The following is a 23180-nucleotide window of genomic DNA, read 5'->3' on the forward strand; positions in this document are numbered from 1 at the left end:
AGTGTTATTTCAATTAATATTTCTGACAACCAGGCAAAGTAAGTACTATTATTATCTTCATTTTATGGATGAGGAAATACAGGCTTAGAGGTATTATGTGAATGGCGCAAGATCACACAACTAATGAGTGGTAAAAATAGGCTTTGAACTCAGCCTTGTGCAGCCAGAGAATAAACTCTTAAAGATTACAAAACACTGCCTCCTGGTGGCAACATGTAGAAGTACAATTCTGTACCCAACAGGATAAAAACCAACATAGATCAGCAAACAGAAGCACAGGAGGTAAATACAGAGCATGTGTCTTGCTAAAGAGGCCCCTATTTTGGGCTGTTTGTCCAACTCCGCTACCTACAGCCTTCCCTACTCAGTCTCGCTATCTGGCTCTTCTTTAAGAAGTTCTTTTCCTAATTTCCTTCTTTTACTCTCAGGATAGCTGAATGCAAAACAGAACACAGGGCCATTCTGCTTAGTTCATTAAATTATGTGGCAGCCCAAGCAAAAACAGCCACTCAAGGACATGTCCTCGGAGCCCCATAATCACAAGGTCACCACTATAACTGGACTGGAGGTTGCAAAGCACCACCCAGATCCCCCGACCCCACAACCAAAGCCCTCACTCCCCCAGCTCCCAGGATATTGGCTGCTGACAGCTGAGTTTGTCTCCTGGGATAGCTCAAGGCTGAAGGATGCTGCGTCGCCCAAGGTTACATCACTCTGCAGAGAGGGTCAAGTCCCAGCCCTTTACCTCAGTTAGGGACAAATGGAGGCCACCTCAGCTCTAGAGTACCCAGTGCGACTGGCTGTGGCCCCCATTACAACTGCACTGCAGTTCAACTTCTCCCTCTGCCCAAACTGCTTCCCTCTCTACTTTCAAGCGTTCCAGAGAGCATCCTCCAGCAAACCTCCCACAGGCAAAGCTCGGAGTCTGTTTCTTGGGGAACCAACCTAAGGCAATGCTCAACTCTTAACTTCAGTCCTGTTCACAAATACCGTCACTTTAAATAAAGTGCAGGAGTGCAATGTAAAGACATATACCAGAAAAGCACATGGATATTAATTTCAGAAACATACCAGAAGGTAAAAATATTACATGAATTGGAAGTCTATGAATCAGTCTTCATATGCTGCTAGAAGTATGTGTTCACTTCACATTTCATAACTTTGTAATTGCCATCACGCCACTTAAATTCCTTGCCCTTCAGCTTTTTAAATCTCTAAATAAAAGAGTTTAATTAGATGTTTTCTATGGCCACTTTACACCAAGTCCAAAACTTTCCCTTAAATCCCTATAGTGAAAATTCTTACTATCTTTTCTACAAGGTTGTGGTTGAAGGTTATTTGTTTGTTTTTACTCTGAGCTGTTTGTCTAGTGCTCTGACATGGTGATTAGGGACACAAGTCTTCATGTCAGTGTCGGCATCAGAGAGAAAGGCACGGTTCAATCCTAGGAAACCACTGGGACAGTAATTTTTGATCCCTCTTTAGGGTAAAATTCTCTTTTAAGTTGATGCTTAAAAAACTTACTCTAATTAACCACATAGGCATGAAGTGTCTCAGTCTCAAAGACTCAAACTCAAATGGCTCCTGGGATCCCTTGTCTTAACTAACTTCCTAGTGACTTGCCCCTTTTGGTTTCTTCTTCAAATGGAAACATGAGAATGAATAAAGACACAGGCTGTAAGCTGGAAAGATGAATCTCCGTTAAAGGAGAAATCTCAACCCCAACGTGAAACTTATAGAACTTGGCTTGTGTGGTCTTAAGGAAAGGTTGAAATTAGCAAGGTGGCAAGAAATAATTAATAAATGATAAAGTAACAAATAATACAGCTAGAAAAAAGAATGATGAGATAAAGGTTAAATTTTCTATATTCAGCCATTCTTGATCTCACAAGTATGGAGATCAGAAAAGCTTTTCTTTAATCAGATTCATACCATGTGTGGCTTTATGACCCCTGAAAAAAGCAGGGCAGAGTCAGTCCACAGTGACACACTTGTCATGGTGTGCCTTGGTGGGCTCTGTCTTTCCTTTTTCGTATTATAGGCTGGATCCCTTTCCACTACTCCCATAGAGGAAGGGGAGGAGGAATGCCTGGTATCCCTACAGATCCACAAGTTATAAGACCATCATATATGCTTGAGGGTGGACACGTCACTGATGACAATGATTAAATCACACACTCATAAAATGCAATCATTACATGTATCTTCATTATCTTTGTATTTTGAGCAATCTGTAAGAGAGCATGAATCAAGGCAACCAGCTAGTTATTTGAAAAGTAACTTAGGAGGCTGAAATGTAAAGGAGGTGCTAGCAAATGATGCGTGCATGTGTGTATGTGTGTGAGTGTGTGTGTGTTCATCAAAATGCCAATGATTGCCAAAACAAAAGAAGTGGCTTTGTGCCCTCTCCCATTGTAAAGGTCCTCTGTAGGACCTATGTCACCTATAAAAATGCTCTATCATGAAGGGGCTTCAAGGGCACAGAGGACACACAGAATAGAAAGTGAATGGTGTCCCTGAAATTATGCAATGTAACAGAGGCAGAGGCAGCAAAAGAGGGTGATCTGCATAAAGACACACACACCCTAAAGATAGCCCTATTTCTAGTGTTCAAACTAACGAAGGAAATGATTAAAGTGAAATTCTTTGGTTAGTCTGGATCTAATAGTGAATTAAAGATTCTTGAAAAAAGAGAGCAAACAATTATAACCGAGCGATCCACTTCCTGACGTTTACATTAGGAAACAAAGATGTGAACTCAGTTTAAATAGATGGCTATTCATCCTAACACAATTTTAACAGTAAAATATGAAAATATTATCTGAACATGCAAAACTAAGAGACTAGCCACCAAACTGGTATTGAAGAAGAATATGACACAGGAAATGGTTCACCATATTGCATTATCTGAAAACAGTTAAGTTCCTACATAATATATTCAAGTCCTAAATTTCATAAATATATATCCAGCAGGAGTTTGTAACAGCAGATTACAGTTTTACCCCTAACTAGGCATAGGTTAAACTCAGAAAACATGCCCCACAATTACACAGATTAGAGACTGGCTCTCATTCTCTGCCCACTTCACACTATCAGACTGAAGCAGGCTGAAGGTCCAGTCTTCTGGGGAAGGAGGAGAACATGGTGAAGGGTCAGGAGGGGTGGGGAGCACCGCCAGGAACCTGAGAGGGAGAGGATGAATCCTCATATCCCAGTATTCTCCAGGCCCAACCACAACCCTAAATATAGGAACAATTATGGAATCCATGTTCAGATTGAGAAACTAGGTGCGAAGAGGATAGGTAACCTAACCAAGGTTACAAAAATATAGTGAGGAGTTGGAATTTGATCCCAGGTAATTTTTCTCCAGAGCCTAAAATCTTAACCAAATACCAATCTGCTTTTGCATAAATAAAATACTAGAAAGTCATTTACACACACACACACACACACACACACACACGCACAGGCATCCCTCCATGACATTTACAAATGGAAAAAAATATTAGTGATGGTATATATAATTCCACAAAGTCTAGCATGTTATTTCAATTCCCCTCCCTGGCTATATAATATTAAAAGGCATCTGAATTTCCTGGGAGTCAGTGGAATGACATAGCCAGACACATTAGATTCTGGGGGGGAAAAAACTGAATTTAATATTTGCTGCAGATTACCTAGAAAAATGTAAGTTGATAATATTGATAAGTGGATTTGTAGCTGCTTTAAAAGGTGCACCTCTAGAGCTTTGATGTGTGAATAGAATTCGGCTTGGAAGAACAATCTGGAGAGGCGTGCCACAGGATTCTGTTCTGAACAAGCTTTTTATCATTCACTCAGATAGAGGTATAGAAAACACTTACAAGATTGGTTGAAAACACAAAGATGGAACGGAAAGCTTTTATATATTGGTGGGCATAACAGATATCTCAAATAACTAAAAGGACCAGCAAAAATATGCACCAAAAATTTGCAAAGTTAATTTTCATAAAATCAAGTTATAGAACATAGAAATAAAATATCAAATGTGGAAATGCATGTTTGACAGGGAACAACTATATTAATAGTAATTCTCATATTTCCATATGAAATAAAAAAGAAATAATAAATCAGTTTCAAGTGGATTGAAAACTTAAATCAGACAAAACTACAAAACTTTTAGAAGGAAACATACAGCAACAGTTTCACGATAGTGGAGTAGTGAAGGATACAGAATGAAAATCGTGACAGAAAATATTGATAAATCAAATTACATTAAAATTGTGACCTTCGGGTTGATTAAAAAATATCAGAGAAAGTAGAAAGATCAAGCCAAAAATTTGGAGAAGACATATGTAGGCCCATACAACTGGCAAAGGATTAGTATCCAGAATATTCAAAGAAGTCCTATAAATCTATAAGAAAAAGACAAACGACCCAACAGATAAATGAGCGAAAGACTTGAGCAGTACTTTACACATGAAAAAACACAAATGGCAAACTAATATATTAAAAGCTGCTTAAACTCATCAGTGGTAATCAAGGAATGAAATTTTAAACCACAATTAGATGTCATTTTGCAATCCTAGAGAAGCAAATATTAAAGTATGACAAATCCAAATATTGGTGAAGATGTGCATAAATAGAAAATCTTATTCACTGCTGGCAGAAGTATGAGGAGGTACAACTTGTTTGGAACATAATGTGGCATTATCTGTTAATTTTGAACATACACATATCCTATGACACAGTACTCCTTTTCCTAGAGAAACGTTTTAGCAGCACTGTTTATTAAAGCAAAAAAAAAAAAAAGTGATCAATTGTAAAATGGACAAATAAATTATGGTATATTCACGTAGTGGAATATTATACAACTGTGAAAATGAACCACAGTTACAAGACTAACATGAATGAATTTCAGCAAGTTGCAGAAGAATATACATGATATGATTCCATTTATTTAAAATATAAAATGTGCAAATTAATATATTGTTTATGGATACAAAACAAAAGAAAAGCAGAGGGATAAAAACCCACAAAATTCAGGATACTAGCTCCTTCAGGGGAGTGGGAAGTGGAAAGGACTGGCGGGGCACACCGGGGCTTCAGAAATAATGATAATATCCTATTTCATAAATTTTGTCTTATGCACATAGGTATCTGTTGTGCTGTCATACCTCTGCATCTTAAACATGTGCTTATAAATATTATTTTATCTATGTAGTATTAAACAATTTTAAGAAATCACATGTTCTCAGTGAGTTTTTTTTAAGTACTGGTAACTTGGCACACTGTGATGTTCTTTTACAACTATTTCTGAAGGTTTACATTTTTAAAATAATTTTTCCCAAACTGAGGATTCTGTTCTACCGTTTTGTTTTGTACGTCTAATTTATTTTCAGCCGGTTATTCTCGTTCTAGGCTGCTTATGCTGGCAAAAAAGGTAAAGCAACCTGAATATCAAAAAATATATATTTTATTATTTCTTTCATCAAGCTCAGTTCTTTTCCTCGTTAAAAAAGCAATTTAAATCATCACTGAAAAATCAGAAAATGTCACCAAACAAAAGTAGAAAAAAAGCAACACTCCTAACCCCTCCATCCAGAGAGACAAGCATTCCCGACATTTCTGTGAAAATCCTTCAGACCATTTTCGTTGCTGGCTCTATGGTAATATAATTACGGAAAGAGTTGGTATCTTGTTATATATGTTTCATAATCTACCATAATTTACTTAGTCAATCTAAGTCAAAGAGCAGGAAACTCTGAATCTGCCGTCTTTCTCTTTTACTCTGTGCCTAAGGGATTTTTTAAATAATTCAGTAGTCTCCCCAAGGCGGGAACAAAAAAATAGAGCTTGGATGGAGAAGAGTTTTCATTATGTCAACACCAGTCAGTTGGTGGTGGCTGCATGAGCTCTGTTTTGAGACACTTTATGAGAATTCAGCTCAGCTGTGAATTCTGCATGTGCCCAGGGCTCAGGAAGAGGGAGGCAGGGTAAGAGACCTCAGGTCCAGCATCTGCCACTTCAGCCTACGGGGCCTCTGTTCACATGAGCACCCTGTGTCATCTCTATTTTCCCAGCCAAGTGCCCTGAACGGTGTCTATTATATTCTGCACCTGTTTTTGTCTTCCTCCTTTATGGCCTGTGTTGAAAGGTAATTCATTTATTCTGTCTGATATCGAAAGTGTATGCAACTTGAGATCATTAAGGTACCACACTTGCCTTGAAGTGGAAAGACCTACCCTTAAAATAGCATAATAGATGCCTGGAAATCTGTAATGGCTAGAAGCATTTAAAATTTTAATAACTTAATTGGAAATATTGTACATCATATACCATCAAGAATTCCCTAAGAAGGAGGTAAAAAAGTTGAAAAGAAAAACATCGCAGCCTCGATTTATACTTTATACGGATGACTACAGATGTTCATTTTCAAGTCAGGGCTATCATGGTGATAGAAGGGGACCAAATTTAGAAGAAATTGCAGAGAGTATGGAATTGCACTAGGGTCTCACATGTTAAATTTCAATAACACTTGAGACATCACATCACACCTGTCCGTTTTTATAAAATCTCCCATTACCATAAACCAGATTGTAATTTGTCTTGGTAGAGTAGGTCTGGACTCTAAAAAGGCTCTGCTACCAAAGGAAAGGATGCTGGTTCCTGATACACTATAAGTATTCTTTTGAATCTAATGTATAACTCGGATGCTATCCAACCACAATGTTACTGCGCGCTGAAAAGATCCTCCTTTAACTAGTTACCCAGGCCTTCTCGTTTGAGCTTTAAGAGAGGCAACCTAGTGTACTGGAAAGGGCAGGGACTTTAAAATCTTAACACATCTTCAAATCCTGGTTCTTGCATTCACCAGCTATTAGCCTTGGACATGTTACTTAGCCTCTATGAGTCTCATCTGTAAAATAAAGGTACAATGTCTACTTTGCAAGAATGCTGTGAGGAGAAATAGGATGATGTGTCAATATCGCCTAGCACAGTGGGTAGCTCACAGTATGAGCTTAATAAATGTTGGTTGTCCCATGTATACCAAGGGAATCATAATCCAGGATTTAATAAATAAATTGCCATTTATTTTCACTTAAAAAATTTTTATGGATTTTGATGGTACTTATCCCACAATCTCTTTTCCCAGCTTTACGAGACATTCTAAAATAATTGCTTCGGGCTGGCCCGGTGGTGCAAGCGGTTAAGTGCGCACGCTCTGCTTCAGCGGCCCAGGGTTTGCAGGTTCGGATCTCAGGTGCGCACCGATGCACTGCTTATAACGCCATGCTGTGGCAGCATCCCATACAAAGTAGAGGAAGATGGGCACGGATGCTAGCTCAGGGCCAATCTTCCTCGGCAAAAAAGAGGAGGATCGGCATGGGACATTAGCTCAGGGCTGAACTTCCTCACCAAAAAAAAAAATAATAATAAAATAATTGCTTCATAAGGCAGCAATAACTTTGTAATGCTCCCAACTTTTCATAATTTCTGTGGCCTACTAGCTCTCCCATGAAGTATGATCACAGCCAGAACAGCAAGTGGTACTCTCAGGCAGACCCCCCATGGTGACAGAGTGCTGCTCACTACAGAGTCAGAGCTGGAACCAGCCAAGAAGACGCATGTAACTATTCGTAGGTGTTAGCAGCCATCAGAGCAGAGGTATATGTAAACTGGCTGCTTCAAAGCTTACAAGCGACTTTCGTCTTCTGGAGGGGCTGTGAGGGACTGCATTGACCGTTAGTGACAAAAAAAAAAAAAAAAAAAAGGTGCTCCCTTCATCCTTAAATCTCTTTTCTGCTTGTAATTTGGGTCATTTCCTAGACATTGGGCTGCTCTGGGATTGAGGCAACTCCAAGACACAGAAAATCTGGAATTGCAAGAAAGCCCTTAGGCATCTCTTTCACTCTACAAGAGAATGAATCCTTGAACTGCAGGATACAGAAAAGTCAGAATTCTCCCCGAATCTTAGGCCAACCCTAAGTCCTGTAACTGTGTAACCTCTGAGACCTGGCATTCCTTAATGGCTACTGTGCCAATAGTTTAGATTCTCAGGCACCCATCCTAATGAAGCCCTTTATACTTTATAAACCCTTTCACATACATACTTTATGTAATTTTAATAACCAAATGAGGTAAGTAATATTTTCCAAAACTCCCTAAGTGAGAAAACAGAGGCTTCTAATTCCAAGGTGAATTCTTTTCCACTGGACCATAGTTACATCATCCCACTCCTTATTCATTCCAGTCCCCTCACCTTCTCGGCTGCAATGCAGAATCACCATCATAAGGAAACTCTCACCACACATATACACACACAACTTCACAGCCACAGCAAACCTGTTTAGAGTTATGATAAGTATAGAGAGACAGCTCAATTGATTATACAAGAGGCAATACAAGGGAGAGTGGACTTTGGAACCAGAATGCCTGGGTTCAAATCCTTGTTTCCCCACTTTGCTGAATAACATTGGGCAAGTCACTTATCTGCAAAATAGAGATAATAGTAGTACTTGAGGATCACAGAAATTAATGCATATAAAGCACTTAGATTAGTGCTTGTTATATGGCACGAACTCTAAGTGTTACCTCACATCACTAAATTGGAAAATCAATTTTGTAACTCAAGAATTGCAGGCACTACAACCACTCAGCCACGAAAGAGAAATAAAAGAGATACCCACTCCATTCTGAGGTAATGTTTCATTCCCAAGAGGTACCTCCTTCATTTTTCTTATTTTGTAGATCTTCAGACAATTTATGAAAATATACTTCAAAACTCTCTATGGTATAGTTCAGAGCTGAGGCAGAATAAGCATTTTCTATCAGAACTTCAGCTACCTTAGGCCTAGCAGCTATTGCTAGTTCACATTTGCAGATCTTTCACACACACGATAATAACTTAAATTTCTTAAACTCATCGGCACAGATATCCAAGTCCTTTTGAAATAGAATTTTCTCACATTCAACCTCCATCTCACCACAGAGAGGATCAACCTCTAAGAGACACCCAATCTACAGATTATATGCCCAACTTTCTTTTTACTGGATGCCTATGGTATGTCAGGCACTGTGCTGGCCCTGCGACATACAATAGAAAACTAGACAGAAACAGCCCCTTACCTCATAGAGCTTAAAATCTAGAATTGTGTGTGCTCTCCAATATGGTTGCCACTAACCATATATGGCTATCTAAATTTAAAATTAATTAAAATTAAATAAAAGTAAAAATGTCTTTCCCTCCCTCACACTAGCCACATTTCAAGTGTTTGGCAGTCACATGTGCCTAGTGGCTCCTGTATTGGACAGCATAGATATAGACTATTTCCAGCTTTGTGAAAAGTTCTATCTGACGGTGCTGATCTAGAAAAAGATAATAGTAAATAAATAGGTAATGAGAATAATGTGTGAAAAATGCTGTGATGGATAAACCCAGGATGCTAAGAAAAAATCCCTAACTCAGACTTGATAGGAGACAGGATTCCAGAACTCTTCCTAGATATAGTGACATCTAACTGAGACTTGTCTATTTGATTAACAAACATCTACCATGTACCATGTGCTGGGGATGGAGGAGACAGTACTATAAACAAAGGCTGTTCCTCACGGAACCTCAGTGGAGGAAGATGATCAATAACCAGACACACCCCCAAGATCATTTCTGTTTGTGACAAATGTTATGCAGGAAAAAAAAAAAACAGGATGATGAGGAGAGGACATTTCATGATGCTGGCAAGTGAGGACCCAGCTGAGTTTGAGAATCTTAAATATATAGTGGCACCAGCTTCACGGTTGTGTGATTTTTTCCATCAGTGCTCAGTAACCCCAGAGTAAGTTCAAAAAAGGCAGACAGTTGGAGTCTTGCACCAAAAGGATGGTTGAACAATAGAATTAAGGATAACGGGAAGTGTTATTGAAGTTCTGGACCACGGAATCCAAGTTTAATAGAAAAAGCAGGGAAGAAGGTGGGGAAAACACACTCTGAGAAAATAGGTCAGAAACTGCAGATGTGGGTGAGGCAGAAGGAGACAAAGTGCAGGGAGAATGGGATGACAGAATTGGAAGGATAGTCAGAGAAACAGATAAGATATGTATGGTCATAGAGGAAAATGTTTAAATTTTATTGTCCAGAGAAAAAAACTTCCTGAGAGTGGCCACAGGACCAGGTGGATACCATGGACTAGAGGTGAAAGGTGATGTAGGTGAAATACTTAGGATCTGAGACTCTGACTCATCTCTATCATGTATAACTCAGGACCACAATCCACAGGGTTGTCTAGACCTGCTGTATTTCTTTTCCTCTCAAAGACTATTCCACGTATCATGTTACTCTGTGTCTGATTCTGGGAACCACTTGTCTCTTTTCAAATCACCCGCTTGAATCGAGAGCAGGAGCACAACCACACCTGCCTGGTACGCTGCTGTCTGCTCAGATTAGCAACCAAGCAGCCACATTTCCTCCCTGGAACGTGCTACACTGACTTTCGTTGGCAAAGGGCTTCTTACAGCTCTGGGCTCCTCCCACATTCCCCAGAAAAGCCAGAGTATCACTTCATCTCAGCCTTCAGGCCTGCCTATGCTGAATGTAGAATTCTAATCTGGCAGCAGGGAAGCCCAACTCTAGAAACAAGATCACGTTGAACCAAGGGAGACTGACTGAAGCAGCAACAAGGAAGCACCCTGGCCTCAAGTTATCTTCCCATCAGTGTTTACACTTGCACATTGGCCTTAATAATTGCCTTCTTGGGGCTTAAAAACTGAGAGCAGAATGTAATTCTTACTCCTAGTCCTAACCTTTCATTTTGGCTTCTACCATGGAACTTGCTTATGCTTCAGCCAGGGCTCCACGGTCTGCAATCAAACTAGGTACCCTTACAGCATGCCCACAATAGGTAAAAAGTGAACTGGTAGATAAAACCTAGCAAAACTCAGCATGCATCACTATAGGTAGACTCTTCGCAGAACATAGAGTGTCTTTTCTCTACCTTACAATGTCTGACATACTCCTAGTCATCCCCTCCAGACATCTGACCCTCCGTGTTACTGAAGGCTTTCCCAACCTTCCTCCACCTTGCCCATAAAATGCTCTCTCTGGGCCACCACTGTCTGTCTCTACTGCAACTTGTTTTTTAATCTGTCTCCCTTATAAACCATGCATTTCTTGAAACAAAGACAATCTTTTATTCATCTTTGTTTTCCTGATGTTCGTTGTAATGCTCAATACATAGAATACACTTAATGAATGTCTGAGGGAGGAAAGAAGAAAAGGGAAAGAGAGAGGAAGGAAAGAAGGACCACATGAATTAAGAAGGAGAGCGCCAATGGGTCAGGCTAGAGAGAACTAGATGAAATCCTAGACCTTCCTATTACAAAGGGGGAAGCAGAAATAAGAAGAAATGTGACTATAAAACCCTTCGTGAACCTAAGTTTGTGTTTATCTCTAAGCCCTAGAGAGTCCAGAGTGTTCCTCTACAACGAGTCAGGATACATACGCTCTTTGTCGTAGGTCTTACCCATAGAGGAGGCAGCGGAGCTCAGTGGAGAAGAGGCTGAAGTCGAAGACCTGGTTCTTGGCTGTGTGGCCCTAAATGGCTCCCTAATCCTTCTGAATCTCAGAGTCCTCATCTGTAAGGCCAGGCTAATAATATCTTCTCTATGGCCTTTTTTGGAGGCTCAAATGAGGTACCTGAAGTGAAAATGTTTGTAAAATCCAAAGGGCACCACACATGGGTGAGATTACTGGCAGTGGATCAATCTCCACTTGGCTTCCAGGTCTACCCTCCCCCAGGCCGAGGTGTACTCTAGCTGTCGTAGGCTGTCCCGCCTACACACAGGACAGGGAATATACTTGTTTTCATCCTACATTAGTTGGATGATATCACATACACTCATAGTTTTCACAATTACCATGCTTTATTTTCTTAGTCTATTACGTCAGCCTGGCCTTACAATAATCCTCAGCTTAGTGTTCATCTCAGGGAGACCATCAGTCACAGCAGCCAAGCTTCCTCTAGGTCAGTCTTCAGAGAGAGTCATCTCCTCTCTCCACCTCACCAAGGGAGCAGTTGGAGGGGAGAAGATGGAGGCAGGTTTTCTTAGTCCTCAATTCATTACTTTGTGGTTCTGGGCCCAGCATGCATGAGTACAGTGACCCAACTAACCATTTCCTAGATTTTAAGTCAGCGCTTACCACTGACTGAAATGCAAGCGAAGATGTACTCAGTCCTGAACGCTCCCCCTTTCAGTCGTCTTACAGATCTCTCCTTTCTTCTTTTCACTTCAACATCCTCTTGGCTAGAGAGGGGCAAGAACTTCCTCCTTGATGACGAAATCTGAAACATTTATTTCACTTTTCAATTCCTTACAAATCATCTCCCACTCCCAAATTTGCCCACACCAACACAAAGAGGATGTGAGGGGGGTTTCAATCATAATTGAAGGAGCTATTTTGGAACCTCACTAAGCAATGGGTCTGACATGAAATCTATTCTGGCTATTATTTTCCCCCAGGATTGGTACAACATAGCCCTATTGCATCCTGAATTTTCTTATATATTAAGCAGAGCTAACAGGGAAAACCTACATGTTCTTTTTGTTTCACAGTTTTTCACCTTCCCCCAAGTAGGATGTAGGATCTGTGTAATTCAGGGCATTTGAATGTTAATGCTGAATATGAAGATGAAGATTATGGGCTAATGTGAGAGGATCTGAAAAGTTCACCAGGAGAAGATGGAAAGAGACTACTCAGGGATGGGGCAATTGGGGCAGAGCCACAGTGACAGGAGGGCTTCTCCCCTGGCAATCGAAGCAACGTGACGTTGTGGTTATAAGCATGGACTTTAGAGCCACTCTGACCAAAACAGCAGCCACAAGCCACAGGTGGCTATGGAGCATTCAAAATGTGCAACAGAGGAACGGAATTTTACGTTGTATTTAATTTTCATTTAAAAACTCAGATTCAGTTCAGTTATTGGAAGACTTAAGTACAATTGAAATAACTTGGATATGTAAATCTACTTTTTCAACTATAAATTTTATGAAATCTCAAGACAGATTAAGTATTTCTGATTAAAATTTAGCACCCAAGTTGAGATGTGCTATAAGAGTAAATTACACACCATATTTAGAAGATTTAGTATCGAAAATGTAAAATATCATATTAATAATTTTTATAGCCAAAGTATGTTGAAGTATTACTATTTTTAATATATTAGGTTAAACCAAGCACATTATTAAAATTGACTTCATTTGTTTCTTTTTATCTTTTTATTTTCTGGTGAGGAAGATTGGCCCTGAGCTAACATCTGTTGCCAATTTTCCTCTTTTTGCTGAGGAGGATTGGCTCTGAGCCAACATCTGTGGCAATCTTCCTCTATTTTGTATGTGGGATGCCACCACAGCACGGCCTGATGAGCGGTGTGTAGGTCCGCGCCCAGGATCCGAACATGCGAACCCCAGGCCACCGAAGCGCAGCGCGCAAACTTAACCACTACTCCACCAGGCCAGCCCCTCTATTTACTTTTTTGATTTAACTGCTAGAAAATTTAAAATTCACATGAGGCTCATATTTCTATTGAACGACACTTTTCTGGAATGGACTACATGGGTTCAAATCCCATTTCTATGCTTTGAAATGTGATCAAATGCACTTTCTGGACTTTTTATGATAAATGGGCCAATAACAGTACCTACTACATAGAATTGACATGGGATATAAGTGAATTAATACATATAATGCACTTTGAATAGTTCATGATGCATATTTGAGCTTAATATATCATAATTATTACTACTATTATTATGCTTACAGTTGTCACGGTTGCGAGAGCAGAAGGAAACTGGAGGGGACTGTGAAATGTCATAAAGAAAGAAAGATTTTTTCTCTTTCTTGTGAAAGCATTGTATAAAATGTCATTTGGATCTGGGTGAAAAATGCCCTTGGCCTTGCTCCCACAGTGTCCAGTTGCCTACTAGACCCCAATGACATCCTCTCACATGCTGTGGGTCAGAATATTCCCTGTTTCTTGCATACTTTCCCACAAGACTGCAAAAGACGCAATTAATGAAAGCATGTCCTGATATAATTTAGAAAGGGATATTAAGAAAAATGTGGTGCTGACACAGGAGTGTGAAGGTGCCATGCCACTTAACCACTCTGCCACTTAACTAACGATACATCTTTCAGAAAGTCATTAGTTTCTCTGGGCTCTGTTTCCTCATAAATTAAATAGGGATAATAAAAAACGCTGTTGTGAGGATTAAATAAGATAGTGGAATTGAGAGAGCTCTATAAACTACATAGTATTGTGCCAATATCGATACCTTTTTACTTTTAGAACCATTATTGCAGGATTAGCCTTTCTCTTAGATCAAATAGACAGCTGCCTCTGTGGGATTATTTCTAGAAATCCTGAAGACCTAGTTATCTTCCAAATTTCCCCAAAACTCATCTGTGATAAAATGGTCAAAATTTATGCTGTAAAAGTTCCAATACTCCTTTGGGAAATAAAAATGCAAAAGATATCCAGTTTAGGGATAAACTAGTAAGTCACCATCAGCTATTAACACCGTGGCTCTTTACAGCTAGCCAGTTATTGGGCAAGTCTTTGAAGAAATGGGCCATAGATCCTATATGTTTCCACTCATTCTTTGACTCATTCATTCAACAAATATATACTGAGTGCCTGCTACGTGTGAGGCATTTGGGCACTTCCGCTACATTGAGGAACAAAAAAGACAAAGTCTCTGCCCCCGAGAAGCTCATATTCTAGCTGGAGAGGAACAACAAACATGATATATAGGTAAGTGATATAGTATGTTACTGAAATAGGAAACACTGGAACAGGATAAGGGGGATCAGGGATGCAGGGGGATTGAGTGATGCAATTTTAAATTGGGTAGTCAGTCTATGTCTCATCGGGTAGGTAAAATTTAAGCAAAGACTTGAAGGAGTTGATTATGCAGATATCTGGGAAAGAGCATTCTAGAAAGAGAAAACAACTCGTGTGCAGGCTCTAGGACAGGAGCACACCCATGAGTTCAAGGAACAGTGGGGAGCCGTGTGGTCACAGCAGAGCAAGAAGGAGGGGAATAATAGGAGATGAGGTCAGAGAAGTACCCTGGGAGGGGGGTGGACAGATCATGTAGGGCCTTAGAGGTAGAAGGGCCATATAATTTATTCCAAACTGGAACCCATTTAAGAGTAAAAGAGGTGTTACTAAGAATTACCCTGGGACAATAGTCATAAACCAGGCAAATCATGACGTTTCGTGGCCCTACTGATAAGCCATAGTCCAGCCTCTGGCCTTACTCTGAAGCAAATGGGAAGTCACATCTAGAGCAATTTCAACCTGTATTCAGAAACTGTACCAAGTGGTCAGACAGAAAAGTCCTCAAGAAAGCAGTATATGCAGGAAAGCAGTGTGCCCAGGGGTTGAAACTGGGTAGAATTTAGATTTTTCTTAAAAGTGTTTAAAAACTTAATGCTTCAGCCAATCCCAACTCCAAAAGCCTCTACTTTTCCTTCCAATACAAAGCACAAATGAGTCAGGCTTCCTCGAGATGTGGGTGGGGAAGACTCTGCTTGACACATTTAACAAGATGGATCATCAGAGCAGGAGGGGTGACCCTGCAGGCTACAGTCAGCATCTAAGAAGACATACTCTTCAATCCTTTAGAAGAGGAACAGGAGGGGGACAATGGATAGACATAGGAAACGTTTGTTTAAGCTCCGTCAAAGAGTTCTATCACTACTGCTACAGTTAATCCACCTCAGACAATCCACCTCAGAACCATCTCATTACATTTCAGCTCCTCCACTTCCGTTCTTCCCAGAGAAGTTTAGAATTCTCCCTCAGCCTAATGCCTATCACTCCTGTTGCTTTCTTTTCTTATTGTGGTAAAATATGTATAACATAACATTTATCATTTTAGCTATTTCTAAGTCTATAATTCAGTGGCATTAAATACACTCACAATGATATCGACTCAAAACATTTTTATCATCTTGAACTCTTGTTGCTTTTTAATGTTTATTCTAATCCCTGCCTTACCTCTCACTCAAACCTCCAGGGTGATGAAGACGATGTGACTGACAAACTCACTCTTCTGTGGCAGCTCAATGTTACTGAACACTACTCAATATTAAATCTTCACTCTTCCTTTCTAAAAGCATCCTGCATGGTCTCAACGTGCCCAGTTTACAAGCAAGGAAAGAGAGAAAAACACAACAAAACAGTTCCTACCTTTCCCAGACTTCCTGATACATAGGGAGAGCCATGTGACACAGTGCTAACCAAGCAAAAGTTGTGAGAAGGGCCTTACAGAGGAGCTTGTGAACGGGTGAGAGTGGAGGTAAAGACAAGCCTTTGGCCCTTTGCCCTCTGCCCTCCCACTTCTACTGCCTCAGATAGGACACTAAGATGGAACTGAGACTGCCATGTAGTAACCATGAGGTGACAAGCACACCCTAAGTATGACTAAGTACAAAGAAGTATCCTGGGTCCCAGGTGGCTTTGCAAAGCTGCTATACCAGTCCCGGGTAGTTTATAACAGATATAAAAAAAACAAAACATTTCATTAAACGTCTGTTTAAGCCAACATTTTTTGTTTTTGTTCATTCGAGTCTCTGTTACTTTAAATTGAATACAAATCATAACTGCCTCAGGTTCCCTTCAGCCTAGCTTCTCACCAGCATCCCCATCCTCACCCCCACATGCATACACACACCAGCATGCATAGCTGCTTTACCTCCAAACCTCAGCCCTTTTCTTTCTGGAAAAATTTAAGTCCTCTACAACTAGTTAGGAACCTAAAGAGAGGTATGATTTTTATGGTGAAAAGAAAAAACAGCAAAATTTTCTTCATACTCAGACCTGAGTGGTAATTTCATTTAGCCTTCAGAATAAAGATGATATACATGAACGATAACACACAAAAATGACAAATGGCATTAATTGGTTCCCATTTTATTTTTTCCCTTTGATGCCCGTGAACAATTTTTCTCTAACAGCCAAATATCTTCTAGATATAAAGGCTCATAATACTTAATACTTATGGAGTAATTAAGTATAGAGAAATGGAAGTAATGCTATTCTTCCTCCTCCATGATAGATTAAGGGTACATAAAGGAACTATTAAAATATTATCAAAGAAATTGAAATTAATTTATTGCTATCATGTTATGACTATTAAATCAGCAAAGTAAAAACCACAAATACATTTATGGAGACTCTGACAACCTGCAGCACATTCTGGAAAGCAATTTGTTAATACATATTAGCAGTCAAAAATAGTTACACCTTTGACCTAACAATTGCACTCAAGTGATGTATCTTATGAAATAATTCAAAAGAAGATGTCCACATCAGAGTTATGTATAATGAGAACCTGAAGGTGTTCACTTCAGAGTGACTTAGAATAATAAAAATAAAGTATAAAAAGGAAGCAAACCTAATGCAATAAATACTAATGACAACGTGCCAGGCTATGTACTGGGCAATGCAGATACAGTTCATAAAAGTCAAACAAATCCCATGCCTGAATGGGGCCAATATTACAGTGGGATAAACAAAAATATGTGTCAGGTGGTGATCAGATCAATAAAAACATAAATGAAGTAAAGTAAAATGACTGAGCTTCTAAATGATGTCATTTGAACCAACGCTCTTCTCAGTGCTTTACCGACTTGCCTCAAATAGATCTCCAAAGATCCAGGAAATTCACAGAGATCTGATACTCTAAATTCCCCCATGGAGAAAAAGGAAGGAAACTGTAGTGCAGAAGCTGTGAAGAAGAGATAATTTCAGGACTCCAAGGCGTCTGTCCTCCCAGGAGGGCAGGTGACTTTGCTGAGCCATGGGAAATAGCTGTTCAGTGACTAGACCACAGGACAGAGGCAGAGGCAGTGACTGAGGTTCTCCCTTCAGCCTCCACCTTGATCTCTGGGCAGGTGACTGAGACCAAGAACATGGCCCTAATTCCACATAAAACCTGCCTCAGGAGTCATCCTACCACATCTTATTCAATGGAGGCTCTGAGAACAAGAATCTGAGCTGTTAACAAACTTCTGGGCACCATTTATGCACAAAAGGCCCAAATTCTATGTTCCTTCAGATCCTCTCCCTGCGCACTTGGTGTACCAGGGTCTATGGACCCCAAAATGTCATTGAAAAAAAATCTATGCAGATGTCCTGGTGCATAATTTCTGTTCCTAACTTTCCAGCAAATTATCTATGAAGGCAAAGACAAACACACAGATTTGCAAAAAAAATCTTACACCATCAGTCAATCTATTGCCAGAGTGTGAGTAGCTGATGGAAATGACTTGATAAGAGAAATCAGTAACCTTAATATACTTTACTACCCAAAACTTGTCCTCCTAAAATCGAAAAGTTTGGAAGACATTTTGTCCCTCCCCCAATTCCTGTCCCTCTAGATTAGAGAAACGGGGTCTGCGCCGTTTCTGTCAGCAGAAAACTGAGATCAAACTTTTCACTGCATGCATATTGATATTTTAGTGCCCAAAGTGTCATCTGTTCACACTCTTGTTCTTTCCACATATGTTCAGAAATTACATTGTTTAGAAAGCATCAGGGAAAAGTTTGAGGTGAGGTTGCTGGATCCTAGCAACATTCCATTCCATTAGCAGTCAGGGAATTATACATCCTTACTAGAATGTGATCTAGGGTGGGGTAGAGTCAGGTAGAGCTCAACCTTTACTGGGGATTGTGGTTTTCTTGTAATCTAGCGTTCAGCACCTACAAGAAACAGTCAGTACACCTGAAACTAATGTAATGTTATATGTCAATTATATCTCAATTAAAAAAGGCAAAAAACATAATCCACCAGTAGGACAAGACTCATCTCAGTTAGAAGAAGCCACACTAAACACTAGCTCGCAACAGCAACTGCAGCGAGGTCAGGTAGGACTAGGCATCTTCATCCATTCTTTGACCTCAGATTAGACTGGTGATTATTCTAATTGCAAAGTGGACAAGGAATGAGGCCAAGGGCAGGCCACATCTCCTTTGGAAGATGCTGGGTATGTGTAGAGCTCTCTTTTGTCAAGAAAATTAAAACAATCTGGCATGAGGCCTAATAAAATACATTACAGGACAAAGCAGAAGAGACCTTGTTATATTTTGGAACTAGACGGAGATGGTGCTTGTCCAACATTATGAATGTACTAAATGCTGCAGAATTGTTCATTTTTAAACACTTAATTTTATGTTATGTGAATTTCACCCCAATTAAAAAAAGAGAAAGAGACCTTTCTGCTAAATATTTAGACATAAAGGCTACATCTGGAAGCAGCTTACTTGGACTTTAAGAAAGTGACTCATCCCCACAGAATTCATGACATAAGACTTATGAAACAAGGATCAAGGGAAATATATAAATACTGATCCTAAAAAAGATTTTTTAAAAAGAGAAAGCAAACACAGAAAAAGAAGTATAATATGAAAATAAGATAACATCAAATCCAAATACATCAATTATCCCAATACATATAAATTAAACCTGACACTTAAAAGAGAATGTCTGAGTGGATTACAACATGATCCAGCTCCCATGCTATTTACAAAAGACATACCTAAAGCATGAAAATACTGAAACGTTCAAAAGGAAAGAATGGGAAGAGATACATCAGCTGAATATTAACCAAACGACAGCCAGTATAGCTACATCAATATCAGTCAAAGAAGACTTTAAGACAAATAGCACCATTAAGGACAGAGGTTCTATACAATGATTAAAGGTTAAAGTCACCAAAGCAATACAATAATTCTAAACATGTATGCATATTATTAAATAGACTCAATAGATATAAACAAAAATTGATAGACCTGCAGGAATAAATTGACAAATCACCATGATAGTGGGAGATTACATTCCTTTCAATTATTATTATTGTTCAGGCAGCCAAAAAAATTCAGCAAAAATATAGAAGAGTTGAATAACACAATTAACAGCTTTCATTTGATGAAACCTTTAGAAATATTTATTATATATTTAATAGGGCTATGAAAGCTCTCTCAACAAATTTTATAGAATAGTTATCACTAGAATACAACCTAATTGGTTCCTCAAACTCTAGGAATTTAGCTGTGACTGTAGGAAAAATGGGGTCCAATCTTAAATGAACTGAAATAAATTTTCTGCTGTTGAATAGACTATAAGAAATAGAAATTAAAACGTGTAACAGAAAAATTTTAAAAAGCCATACTTCTTGCCTTTCTGAGTTTGTGGAGTGAGAGTTTAGCTGCCAGGTATTTTTTCAACTGTAAGAATAATGTATAATATAGTTTTGGACTCTGATGTTTTTAACCTAATATTACATCATAGACATTTTGTCATACCATTGTTGTCATCTTTTTCCTAGGAACTGCAGCCCAGCCCTTAAATTTCTCCCTCCTTCAGCCAGAAATCAAAAGCCTCCAAATATAAACTCATGTCAATAAGACGCCTGCAGACCATTACACCCAGAAAATCAGAATTCTTTTTAGACTCAGTCTGGGTCAACCCCTTGGACAATATATTCTAACTCCTGCCGCAGCCAAATGCATTTCCTTTTGTTAAGGTCTCAGTTGTGGTGAAATAAAAGGTGACTTCTATTCCCTCAGTCAACTGATGGTTTAGAATCAGATAACCGATGGCTTTTCCTTTTCTGGAATATAGTCAATACTAGACCTTTTTCTCCCCACAGAAACCCATAACTAATTTTCTGATTAGCAACTGGTTCCCCAGAGCTTTTCTCGAAAACTTCCCACAGGTCTTACCTCACTGAAATCTTTCCACAGCAGACTACTCCTTGAGTCAAAGCTTCAAGGTTGACTATTTGTCTTGTGAAGGTGGAAAAATATATCAGGTAAAGCTCTTCATTTATTAATGATGGGACAGAAGAGGTTTTGAAAGATAATAAGGAAAGAGTGTCACTGGCTAGTGTCACTTGGACACTTGACTAGCTCTTGCTGTTTAACTGGCTGCTAAATTTTGGGAAGGAAAGGGGTAAAATTAACAGAGGATTTTAAGGCTCCTCCCATCAAAGTTCTTAGCTTTCTGTTTCCATTTTCACGCAAGACTGAACAGTTTTTCTCCTTTTAACTTGAGAACTAAGTCAAAGATATTTTAGCAATAGGGAAATGAAAGCAAAGAACTCTTCCTTTATTTTGTTTGTCAAATTTCAAGGGTGTTTACACTTAGTGTTTTTCAAAGTGTGGCCCCTGGACTAGCAACATCAACATCTCCCGGAAGCTTGTTAGAAATGCAAATTATACAGCAACTAGAAGGATGTGCAACTATGACATACAACTATCTACTGGGGCCTTGGGGAAAAAAAAAAAAGAAATGCAAATTATTGGGCCCTACCCTAGACCTAATAAATCCAAAGCTATGGGAATGGCACCAGCAAGCTGTTTTAACAAGCTCTCCAGGGTGATTCTGATGTATAGGGAAGTTTGAAAACCATAGTTCAGAGCATTCCTGTCTAACTGTCTGCCATGTCAGTCAACAAATTCCTGTAGCCTTGGATGAGGTTCAGGCGAGTGAGCTGAGAAATCCTGCCAGAAAAAACATGGCAGTGGAAGTGGCTAGAAGAGATATTGGTAAAAAATGTGATCACATTAGGACCACAATGAGACCCTTAGAGCAGGCATGGGCAGGTCTACTAGGAAATCTAGATAATTTCCCAGTTTCAGGGCTGGGAGCAAATAAAGTTAATAGCTTGGTTCTCCTAGGAACTCCCCCTACACCAACTCTGGAATCAGGGATAGGCTAAGATCTGGGCAAAAGAAGATTTCTTGGGGGAAAAAAAAAAGCTGATGCTATAGCCAAGTTTCAGGTAAAGTTGATCTTTCTTAAGGAGATTAGTCAATGGACAATGAGGTGGTTAACGGAGTATGATCTTCCAATAGTGCCCTCAAACCCAAAAATGGTTATATTACTTTCAGTCTTTGGGGCTTACTTTCTTGTCTTACCTCATGCAAATAACCCTGTTTGGAGAACATATCACCCACAAATTAGACTTCTGAGCTCTCATACATGTATTCACCAGGATTTGTGTAGATTTAGTGCTGCCCTAATTAGCCCAGCCCCCAACAAACCAAGGACTGTGTGAAGTGACGTACAGGATGGTGAGTTTTTGATAGATTTTCTGGATAGCAGTCACTCTCAACCCACTGGATTATGAAGAATCACACTTATTAACCGCTGAGATACTAAAGTTATATTCCGAAAAGAAAAGCATTACTTAATATTTCAGTTTTCCTAAGAATGTCTGCAAGGCTTTACCTACTCACCAGTCTCCTGCTTTTGATTGGTTGTTTTTCCCCACAAGGTTGAGTTTCATGAATACTTCAGCCTCACAGCTGAATACAACTTAATGATGAGTGAGAATGGATATTAGGCACATATTGTCATAACTATACAGTCACAGTTTAAATTTCCATCCTTCTACATGAGGACAGCAAAGATCTAAACAGGATAGTTTGAGGCAAAAAAACTTTTATTTAGATGGAAAATTTTATCTATATAGTCCCAGAGGAGCTGTTCTTCTGGTTCCAAGTATAAATAGTGTGCATAATGAAAGGCACAGTCACATTCCAATGTGAGGGTAACACTACATCCTGTTGTGAGAAGACCTTGCCCTAATGGACCATATAATTTATTAACACCCAGATACAGGTGAAAAAAGTAGGTAGCACTGGTGAGGGTATAATTAGGTGAAGCGAAGGATCATGGTATGCTAGGGGATTATTGCAGCAAAGAATTCCGTCAGAATGACTAAGTGCAGTAGGAAGCCATATGGTAGGCAAAAGCCCATCCCCACAGAGTGTCACAGATGTGATCTCATAAAGATGATCCCTGTAGGGTGTGCATGGGCTCAGTAGATGTCTGGGTCCACTGAACAAGCCAGATATATAGTGTTTCCAATGGCTTGAAATCCAACTTTACACAGATCTGTAGTTAAGAACTAGTATCTAAAACCCATGGTCTTAGGAAGGTTGGGAAGGAGGGATGCATATGCCTGAATATGACCATTTATCTCATTACTTCTCACGGGCAGAGCGTTTCTTACTTGGAATGTGCTTTATGGCTCTCCAGGGGCACAGACTCTAGGACTGAGGCTACTAGTTTCCAAGGGAAATTCCTTCTCCACTTTTCCACAACTTGCAATGATTCCCTGTTCCCTTCCA

The 23180-nt window shown here is 39.5% G+C and overlaps 1 protein-coding gene across 5 annotated transcripts in view; it reads right to left on the reverse strand.

Annotated features, from left to right (window-relative positions):
- LOC131404635 (interferon-inducible protein AIM2-like) overlaps window positions 1-23180 on the reverse strand; it is a 66791-nt gene that overhangs the window by 38546 nt on the left and 5065 nt on the right. The window contains exon 2 of one of the 5 annotated variants that reach the window (XM_058539549.1): window positions 12176-12317. The exons of 3 other annotated variants lie outside the window; for them this stretch is intronic. The gene's annotated coding sequence lies outside the window, so the exon portion shown is untranslated. Of the gene's footprint in view, window positions 1-12175; window positions 12318-20765; window positions 21047-23180 lie in introns of those variants that run through there. One more of the 5 variants, XM_058539547.1, reaches the window with a different exon arrangement.

The sequence above is a fragment of the Diceros bicornis genome, chromosome 4 (genome assembly GCF_020826845.1).
Source record: "Diceros bicornis minor isolate mBicDic1 chromosome 4, mDicBic1.mat.cur, whole genome shotgun sequence".
In the NCBI taxonomy this organism is placed as follows: domain Eukaryota; kingdom Metazoa; phylum Chordata; class Mammalia; order Perissodactyla; family Rhinocerotidae; genus Diceros; species Diceros bicornis.